Genomic DNA, 10,254 nt, shown 5'->3' with positions numbered 1-10,254 from the left:
ATTAAAACTTTATCTAATTATTTTTGCATATGAATATCATTTTTTCAAATTTTCTCCAATTAATTTTTTGAAAATAATAAAATTTCAGATTTCGCTTTTGACAACTTAACTATTTTTTTTTTTTTTTTGTTTCATTTCCATTTGACTAAAAGCATCAACCACACTCCCACAGTGGTCTTTGCTTGTGCGCCTAACTATATGCTATGCCCGCTTTGCATACTTTAATCGAAATTAAAAAAGAAATATGTCAATAAAAATCTGAAAGGAAATTGGATTCTATCAATTGCTGACATTTGATTTTTAATCTCAAAGGTTTGCCATTTGATTGGCGGCCTACAACAAACATCTACCAGTGAGGCAAAAGTATTTTTAGCTAAAAGCTTTAGAAAATGCCACAAAGCACTAACAAATAAATACAAACATGTGGAAATTTCTTTACTTCGCCTCTAGGCACCATTTAATCACAGCGAATTCCAACGGCGCTTCAATAAAAGCGACTTTTAATATTTTGTGCCGAAATTTCTCAGGAATTATCCCAATGGCGGCTTTACAGGCGGCTTTATTGCACAAACCAACTGCTGCACACTGAGCTCATACGCATGGCTCAACTAAGAATGCGTGCAATGTGTGTGTGTGTATGTGTGATTATTAGAGTGAGCATGTGTGTGTGGGTGTGTGGGTGTATGGGTACATAATATGCCCAGCCAACTATGCTTGTAAGCTGCTTAGCAAATATCATGCTTATGTTAAGCACTACTTACTGATGAGTTTTGAGGGCGATTATTTCCCTTCTAAGTCGATCGTTGGCTTTTTTAGTTACTAGCCTCGCTTCTGTGTAGGTGTGTTGGGGTTTTTTGCTAATAGAAAAGGACTTTTTACGGAAGTACTAAGTACCGTAACTGCAATGTCATAGCAATATTGGCGCTTAATGCGAATTTAGGGATTATTTCATGCAGCAGAAAATAATTTGTTTAAATTTTTTTTTTTGGAAAAAAATCGGATCAGGGTCACTTTTAGAAAGCTTTAACAAAATTCTGTAGCACTAAAAAAATTGCAAAAAATATTTTAACCACCATACAATAATTATTTTTTATATTTCTGCTTTTGTTGGTAGTTTTTCTAATGCTTTACTTTTTTTTAATATGGAAAATTTTGGTTGCTTCCAAAGCTTTTTACATATTTCAACAGAGTTAAACGAAAAACTAAATTTATAGATTTTTTTTTTCAAATAGTGAAAAATATTATAGATTTCGTTAAGCCTTTGAAATGATAATTCTTTAATTCTTCCGTACATTTTGAAACTCAGTTTGGCAATTTTTTATAGTTTAAATGAACTAAATACAAAATTTGAATTAATAATTAAAATAAAATTAGTTTAATAGTAAAGCAATGCTTATTTTACTAGGTATTGATGAAAACAGGTACGGCTAGGAGAAAAAAAATCACAAAAATTCAAGTTCACAAAACGTATTGCATACTTTTAGGCGTAAACTTTTAAGTAGTTTAGTTGAGCACTGCAGTCTGTAGTATATTGCAACTTTCAGCTTTATTTCAAGAAGTTTAAAGGTTAAAATATATACTTAAAAATACTTTCGCATTCCGCAGTGGTCAAAAATATTGCATGCTTTTAGGCAGATAATATGTTTGGTATACTAGTGATAACTGGGTACCCTTTAATTTGCTGGAAAATTGAATTAATTTAATATAAGTCATCTAATTTAGCGAAATTTAGGTCACAGCCTAAAGATATGCTAAATTACATAAAAAATCTAAAGTTTAAGACGGCTATGCAACTTTTAAAAATAATTTTATAACTTCGGCGTGTAATATGAATCAAGATAATTTTTTTAGAGCAAATTTGAAACAGTGAAGCAAGAGTAAGGCAATTAATACTTTTAAGCGCGTTTAATATATATATTTTTTAATTTTTTAATATATAACAAAATTCGGGGCATTGTAGTTTCTTTTGGTTAAAAAGCTGTCTATGTTCATTTCTACGTATGCATATTCCTTCATGTATTAGTTTTTTCAGATGCTTCTTGCAAAAAAATTTCATAGTTTTAGGCTTGCTTATTGATATACTATATTTATATGCTGTATCTATGCATTATATAATAAAATTTTGCCCCACCATTGTTATTGAATGTCTTTGAAGTACCTGCTGAATATTTCATCCGAAAAGTATGCAATATGCTAATGCATAATCTCTACAACAAAGCACTGCTACGATAAATTTGTGCTTTTTGTGTGTACCCGCAGGCGCTTCAATTTCCTAAAACGCCTTAGAAAGGGCACACACTACCAACTTGTAGTGGCACAGACACACTGCTTGCTCTGCGGCCTTGAAGTGTATACATTGTGTATATGCATTAAGATAATTAACTTTAAGCTTGTTAAGCTACGTGAAAGTCAACAAACTGAGGGAAATGAATTTGTTATTAAAAGAATTACATTAAAAGTATTAACGACACGCTCGAGCGCTGTCAGCAACTGCGCTTGAGCGCGCATTAAATTTGAAAAAATTACACATAAATAACGATTTTGCAATTAATTTTTGCTTTAACACACTTAATATACATCGCATATTGAATGAGCTGTGGCAAAGCGCTTATGCAGTTAACTTCAAGTTGATCAAACGCTTCACACACGAAAAAGTTACTCATACGCCGGGCTGTATGCCAGTATGTCAGAGTTTTCATTAAATTTTAGTAGGCAACATTTTATGGACACGCTTTCGTGCGAGTGTGTGTGTGTTTGACTTAACAACGTATGTATGGTTGCCTGTGTGAGTTTATGCGCTTGTGTTTGCCTCAGTGCGATGATTAACAATTTCGTCAGCTTTATTGTTGTGCTGGTTTATTATCTGCTTGTCATTGTTGTTATTGCCGAGTGCGTAATAAATTTGCTTGGCTATTGGCGTTCACATACACACACTCATATAAGCATATACAGACACACACACATAGCGACGGCCAGCATTAAACGCTCGATCCAAGCTGCTACCCAATCTAATGCCAACGAAATGTGGTTGCACATACATTAAACTTTGAGTGTGTGTGTGTGTGTGTGGCTATGTATGCGGAGCGTGTAAAGGCATTAATTGCTGCTTGCGTGCGCATGTGTGTGTGCGTGTGTCTGGCAGCTCATCTCGGCATCCGGAAACGACAATAGCAAAGACATGTTTACAAGCCAGCATTGCGAACATGTTGTTGTATCCTGTTTATATAGCCAAGTAGAGGATTATTGCTCGGCCTGTTGCTTGAGAGGCACACGAGCACACACACATGCAAGCATATAAGCTTTCACTCCTTCATTTTATTGCTATACACATACCGTCTTTGTTGTTGTTTTCCATGTGTTTTTCCACTACACACCCATAATACATATATCTCAAGTGAATAGAGCGTAGCGCCGTTTTGTGTGTTTTTATTTGCTTCTAGCGGCTCATATGTGCGCCAGCGTGTGCATTTATCAGCTGGTCACTCGTTACTTGACCGTCACGCTTCAATGAAAATGTTCACTCAATTACGCTTGAAGGCTTAATTCAGGCGCTCATGTGCGGGTGAGCTGACGTGGCGCAATCGGTGAGTGCGTGGATGAAAAGTGCGAAGAAATGTGGGAGATAATGAAAGCGAGCGAGTAAAGGTGGGTCCATATAGGAAATTTTAGCATGAGATTAGGAAATAATTAGAAAGATAAAAATAATAACAAATAAAATCAAAAAAATAAAAAAATGTATCAATTAATTTTCAGATTTGAAATTTTCTATAATTTAAAACATAAATTTAAAACTATTTATTAAGTTCTTAATTTCTATATTTTTATTTAAGTCTTAAGTGTTTTCTATAAAAAAAAATTTTGTCTCTGGTTAAGGTTGCGTTTGTACCGAAGGCCGAAATGGGCTCTCACGTATGTAGGTGCCAAGCATTTTAGGCAAATTAATCTATACACGATTCTGTTGAAAACGTTGGAGAGACTCATCGAAACGCCGACACGCCGAAATTACAAAATTATTTTTAAAAGTTGTATAGTTGGCTTAAATTTTCGATTTTTCGATTTAACGCAGCATATCTTTAGGCTGTGAACTGAAATTCCAATAATATAGACCACTTACAGTAACTGAATTAAGTTTTTTCAGCAAATGAATGGGCTAAATTAATACCAAGTTGTAATCAGTATATCAGCGATGTATTCTACCTAAAAGTATGCAATATTTTTTACCACTGCATAATGCGAAAATATTTTTTAAATACATATTTCAACCTTTAGGCTTCTTGAAATAAAGCAGAAAGTTGCAGTATACTACAGACAGCAATGCTCAATTAAGCTATTTAGATTTAAGCGCTTAAAAGTATGCACTAGATTTTTGTCAACTTGAAAATTTGAATTTTTTTTTGTAGTTTCAGCAAAAACTTGTAAAAAGCCAATATTGCATTAAGAAACTAATATTATTGAAACCGCCTAAATGTAGGCAATTTTAAAAAATAAGTATTTTATCTTCTTTTTGGTATATTTGAACACATAGTAACACATGACCCACAGAGTAATAAATTAAATAGCTTTACCTAAAAATCGTTCGCCTAAATGTAGGCAACAGATACTAAAATTGCTGATTTAGGGAAATTTCGGTTTAAGAAAGCACGCTTGTACGTAAAGTGTGAACGAAATTGAAATTAATAAATCATAAGGTACATTCCCGCCCTTCACAGGTCCTTTTATATAGTATTACTGTTATTTAATCCACTAGTCCCAGGAAGAGTACCCTTGTTTATTAAACCCAGAATTTTCGTGTATAATTGTTGTTACAGAGCAAATGTATGCCAATAGCGTTTATTCATTAACTGAAAGGATATTAAATAGCAGACGTAGTGTGTAGCTATAGTCTACATGTGGGCGCATTTGTTAATATACACACAGTATCAAGGCAAGTGGATATGAAACAAAGGAACACTACTGTATGCGTATTTACCAAGCCATCTCGGCGTGGTAAGATAAAAGCACAGAATCTCATATGGCTGTGCGAGGTAGATACCAGCACCTAAAAGTAGGCAATGTGACAGCATTGAGCAACGATTTGCACTAGCTACGCAATGTTTATCCATATAAACTCATATACAGGGTGAATTTTTGCGAAAGTATGTACAAATATGCACAAGCATATGTATATATATATTATATATATATGTATGTATAATGCTCGGCTTAGCATGTGCGCCGTAGCCAGCTAAACTATATGTGTCTATAAAAGTAGCTTACGCTCCAAACATACTTGCATGCAACTGTGAGCCGTCATCTTGTAAATGTTTACAGAGGATCGATGTGGATACAAGCAGCAAGGCAAATAGCAATAAATATACCTACCTACACGTGCGAGCAATGACCGACTGCATGGCGAGCAGGCAAGCCACAGCTCCACCATCCAAGCACTGCAGTGACAGTCGGGCAATCGTTAACTGTCACTGTCTCCGTCGCCTCGGTGTGAGTCAGCATCTGCTGTGTCGGTAGTACATTTTATGGCTTAAAGATGGCGGATGTTGGACAGGAAGTTGTCCACCGCCAGGCGCCTGGTAGGGCGCTTACCCCAAGCAGAGTTATCAGCGGTGGTCGCTGTCGCCGCACATTGGTTTTGGGATCACTTTTTTCATATTGCAATGGCTTCAATCAAAGCATGGTGATGGAACTTTGTGTGATGCTGTATACGCTGGCATGCTTTTAGGCGCGTGCTGTGCAAATCGATTTTCAAACAAGTTTTATTTCCAATCAAAATGGGTTTAAGCTTTGGAACAGCTCATATAGAGTGCCACTCCGTACAATTAAGGCTGAATCAATCGATTTGAGTGGCGAATGTGAAAGCGGTACGCCCAAGTCAACACAACACTTAGTTTTGCAACACAATTTACAGCTTTTAAAGCGGGAACTGAGTTGTTGATGTTTTACATAAAAATTTCAATTATTATTTATCGCAAAATAAATTTGTAAATACAGTATGTTTCTTTATATAGCATAACTTTAGGCGAAGTCGAAGTTGTTCACTGTCATATACAGAATATTAACGCCAAAGACGCTGTTTTGGAGTTAAAAAAAACGAGAAGTAGTCTCTCAACTGCTTCTACACAATATTTTTACTGTTACTTTCCACAGCTCTATATTCGGCCTTTAGCTCTCAACCCTCTTTGCTCTTTATTCGTTGAACCTACACATATCAGTAAACGTTATTACCACTTTATACAATATTCCGCAAGTAATTCCATTTTTCGCGGCAATTTATGGCTAATTGAATTGAGTGGAGGCGTTAATTATTATTCAGCGCCTTTAATTATACCATGCATAGCTAGATATATTATACTGGTTGCAAATATATAAATATTTAAAGGCAGTAAATCGAATTTTATTTAAATATACAGATAAACGTCAGAAAAAAATTTGTAGCGCCTTTGGTTATGCAAGACTGTACATTAAGAATAGAATAGAATGCTTTCCCAATAAAATTAATATCTCTCTTTTTTTTTTTAATCTATAATTATAATTCGCAAACACAAGAGGTAGAAAGCAAACCCTTTCCTACGCTAAAACAAGTGAAATATGCTCTAGCTCCCTAAAACTATGCTACGGTTCAATTAAAAGTAACAACATTTTCAAAATTCTCTATTGTGGCAAGTCATTTGCAAGCAATTAATTCGATTACTGCTTTTTATGTCGAAAATATTACTTTTGCGCCTGAAAACATGCAATATTTTCTTATCAGTAATCGAACTATTCATCTATTTTGGTAACCCCTGAACAGTAGAACGTAGACGAAGCATTACAAGAAATTGGAAATGTTAAACATAAATTCAACAGTAAATGTGTATAATACAATATGCAAGCCTAAAACGCTGCTACAGCTTTGGCTGCCATAGCTAAGCGAAGGGAATGTGATTTCGCAAAAAGAAATGTAACTTGGTAAATTTTCAAATTTGTACAGAAAATACATTTTCTAGTTAAAAGGATCGAAGCAAAGAAAATACCTAAAAGTATGCTTTGTATTTTTTTGTTATTTTACGTTACAGTAATAAATGTACTATTCGAAATTTGTTCCAGAAAATTTCTTATGGCATATACCATTTGCCACATATTAAAGGTCTTGCAGTGTAACTGCAAAATTTAATAAATAAAAACAAGATCACGGCGCCTAATATGTCCTTAACTTATTTGCTGTAACAAATAAAGTGCAAAACATGAGCTGCAACCTGCTTCGATGTGTGTAGAATGACGATTATTGCGTCACTTTATTGCTGATGAAAATGAAGTTTCTATGAGTCTGCTCCCAAAAGTAGGCAACGTTTCCGCTTATAAGCATTTATTGCAATTAAACGTAAATTGTGTTGTTGCAACAGCTGTTCTGTAAGACTGTTTTAAAATAATATTTCTTTATAAGTATATTTTGTAATACAATGCTTCCAAAAGTATGCAATATCCTGTGCTTTTGTTACATTTTTATTAATTTTGCGTTGAAAATGTGCGGTTCATCAGCAAAGATGCACTATTTTGTGTCACTTGGGAACCGAAATTTTGCTTTTACTGCTCATAACAAACTAGAGCCCATTAACTGTGATACTTATTGCTGTAATCCTACATCAGCACCGTAAATTAATATTATTTGCTCACACTCAATTTGTAAAATTAGTCAGGTGTTGACCAGCCGTACTTTCGCAACTCCCTTCAGCACAGACTAGGCATTTACTGCTCTTTACATAAGCTAGCTGATTGTGTCAGTTGAGCAATCAAGACTGCAACATCACCTAAATTTATGCTACATTCTATTTGCTTTATAAATACGTGTGAGTTTCAACGAATAGCAATAAATTGTAGAAGCTTCAAAGCTGTCATAAATATGTGTAATACATATATATTGATATATATACAACTTTTCCGTAATCCGGCCAGTGTACGCCTGTTGGCAGACCACCGGTTAGCCTGTGTGACCTGTTGACACGTCACTTCGACACGAACTCCACATATGCGGGCACTAACTTGCTCTAGTAGCTGTTAATATTTGCACAGCACTGCTGCTGCTACAACTGCCACTCTTTGCAATATATGGTGCGCCTGACTGTATGCATTCATTTTGTTTGGTCACTTAATTAAATTAAGCTATCATATTAGTGTCATCGATGTGCGACGATACGTGGCTTGCAGCAAGCATACACACCCTCTCAGCCACCGCGCACCTCAAAATGAAGGTTATGGCAGGTTAGCCTTAAAGTAAGCAACAGTTAGGTGATATGCCGGTTCATAAAATGTAACAAACAGGCGAGCGTATGTGTGTGCGCGTGATTAAATTTAGGTCAACCCTTTCTGCTAACCAGCAGCTTGGCAGCATACACATACACTGACGTTCAATAACTTTACTGATTGTCATTGGGGGCTTTGTTGTTGTGTGTGCATGCCTTCTATTATTTGTAAATTTCCTTAATTTACTACAATTTCATTACAATGTACATACTAATTAGTTCTGCTTGCCGCACTCTAAATTACAAAGCGCTGCGCCTAAATGTATGCTCAAGCCATATATGGTGCGATATTAGTATTTAGGCCCACATTCGGCAGCAGCGCTTTATTAGTCATAATTTTGAGTGTTCTGTTTATAGCCACTTATTCGTTCATTAATTATGGTATAAAATCAATTATTTGCGAGGGCTTGCAGTGCCTGAAAGTATGCACTTGCCGATTAGTAAAGGTGTTTGAGTATATAGCTATGAACTAGTGGTAAGCGGGACTCATAACTGTTAAAAGGAGAGTTGTTGTTTTAGTATTTGTTAAATTAACACTAAAAGCGCCCGAAACTATGCAACAACTAACAAGATATTTAATTGAAGCATCAATAAGCGTGCAGATGCAGCATTTTACTAGTTCAAGACATGTTGTTCATAGGAAAGTATACATTTCTGACAAAAGCATAGTTGAGTATTTCCATAAGCGCCTTGACGTATGCAACTGAATTGATAGAACTTGTTAATTTGCAGAAAATTTGTAGCCAGAAACCAATTTCCGCTTTGAGCCAATAATGATAGCAACATGTGCCTGAAATTAGGCAGCAATTTTTCTATATTATTATTATTTTTTTTTTTTTTTTGTTAAAAGCTTTATTCAAACACTTTTGATGTTAAAAAAAAAACGCCAACATTTCGCTAAAACGGCTGGACTGATCGACCTAAAGTTTTATCAGGACATTTTTAGATATATTCGTCAGGTAGTTATGGTTAAAAAATAAGATTTTTGATAATCTTCTCTAATTTAGCAAGCTGAAGCATACATTTCTTCACAAAAATCGACTCGAAGAAGCTAAAAATCCTTCAATCATGTTTAGCTGTTTATTGTCACGCACATTTTGAAAACTTCAAAAGTTACTTGAAAAGTTACTGCAAAAGTCACTGGCGCCTTTGGCTATGCTACACTTTTTCTTTACTTTGCTAACATTCATGTCACATTTCTTTCAGCATAAAGTTCTCTCGTTTATCATTTAAGCCTTTGACTGTTCGTTTATCTGCTTGTCAAACATTTCACCAAGCTCTTATCGCCGTTGACAGTTCATGTAAATTAAGAAAAATGGCAGTTGTAAATATTTCAAAACAGAAAAACTGTCATTCAATGCAATTTTCGTATTTTTATTTACTTTGTTTTTATTTATTATGGCTGTGTGACATAATTTCAGTGTTGATGTGCAGCAGCGCACTGTTCTCATTTCGTTGCGAGACCTTTTTATTCACTCTTCTTGTTTGTTTTCGCTCTTACACCCTGTACAGGGCATACTATGTATGGAAAACTTTTTTGTTTGGCTAGATATCGGCACGTAATTTGGCATCAAATGATATAATTCTTAGAGAAATTATTCTGATAGGTTCACTATAGCATATAGCTGCCTTACAAACCGAACCTTCAAATTCAAGTCGACGAAGGAAAAATTTTAATTTCTGTAGGGTATTATAGCTTCGTTGAAGCACAGTCACCATTTTTCTTGTTTTTGTTGTTTTTTTGCTTTTGCTTTTCATCACTTTTATGTGGCTTAATGCAGGTAAATAAATATTGAATTGAAATAAACAAATGAAATCGAGCGGAGTAAATAAATTTCTGTTGTGTGCGCAAATGATGATGTTTTAATTGTTATTGTATTTGTTGTTTGCTAGCGTGGTAGTGCTTTTAATATTAATTTCATTAATTTGCGTGTATACACCGGTGAATATTTATTTGTATTAATTTTTTTTATATCCTTGA

The 10,254-nt window shown here is 34.8% G+C and overlaps 1 protein-coding gene across 1 annotated transcript in view; it reads left to right on the top strand.

The window, feature by feature from the left end:
• LOC108976255 (calcitonin gene-related peptide type 1 receptor) overlaps positions 1-10,254 on the top strand; it is a gene marked incomplete in the record, with an annotated part of 342,301 nt that overhangs the window by 235,282 nt on the left and 96,765 nt on the right.

Source organism: Bactrocera latifrons, unplaced genomic scaffold (genome assembly GCF_001853355.1).
Source record: "Bactrocera latifrons isolate USDA-ARS-PBARC rearing strain unplaced genomic scaffold, ASM185335v1 scaffold_74, whole genome shotgun sequence".
Lineage (NCBI taxonomy): Eukaryota > Metazoa > Arthropoda > Insecta > Diptera > Tephritidae > Bactrocera > Bactrocera latifrons.
The sequence above is the reverse complement of the archived record's forward strand: the minus strand, read 5'-3'. Positions and strand labels throughout refer to the sequence as shown.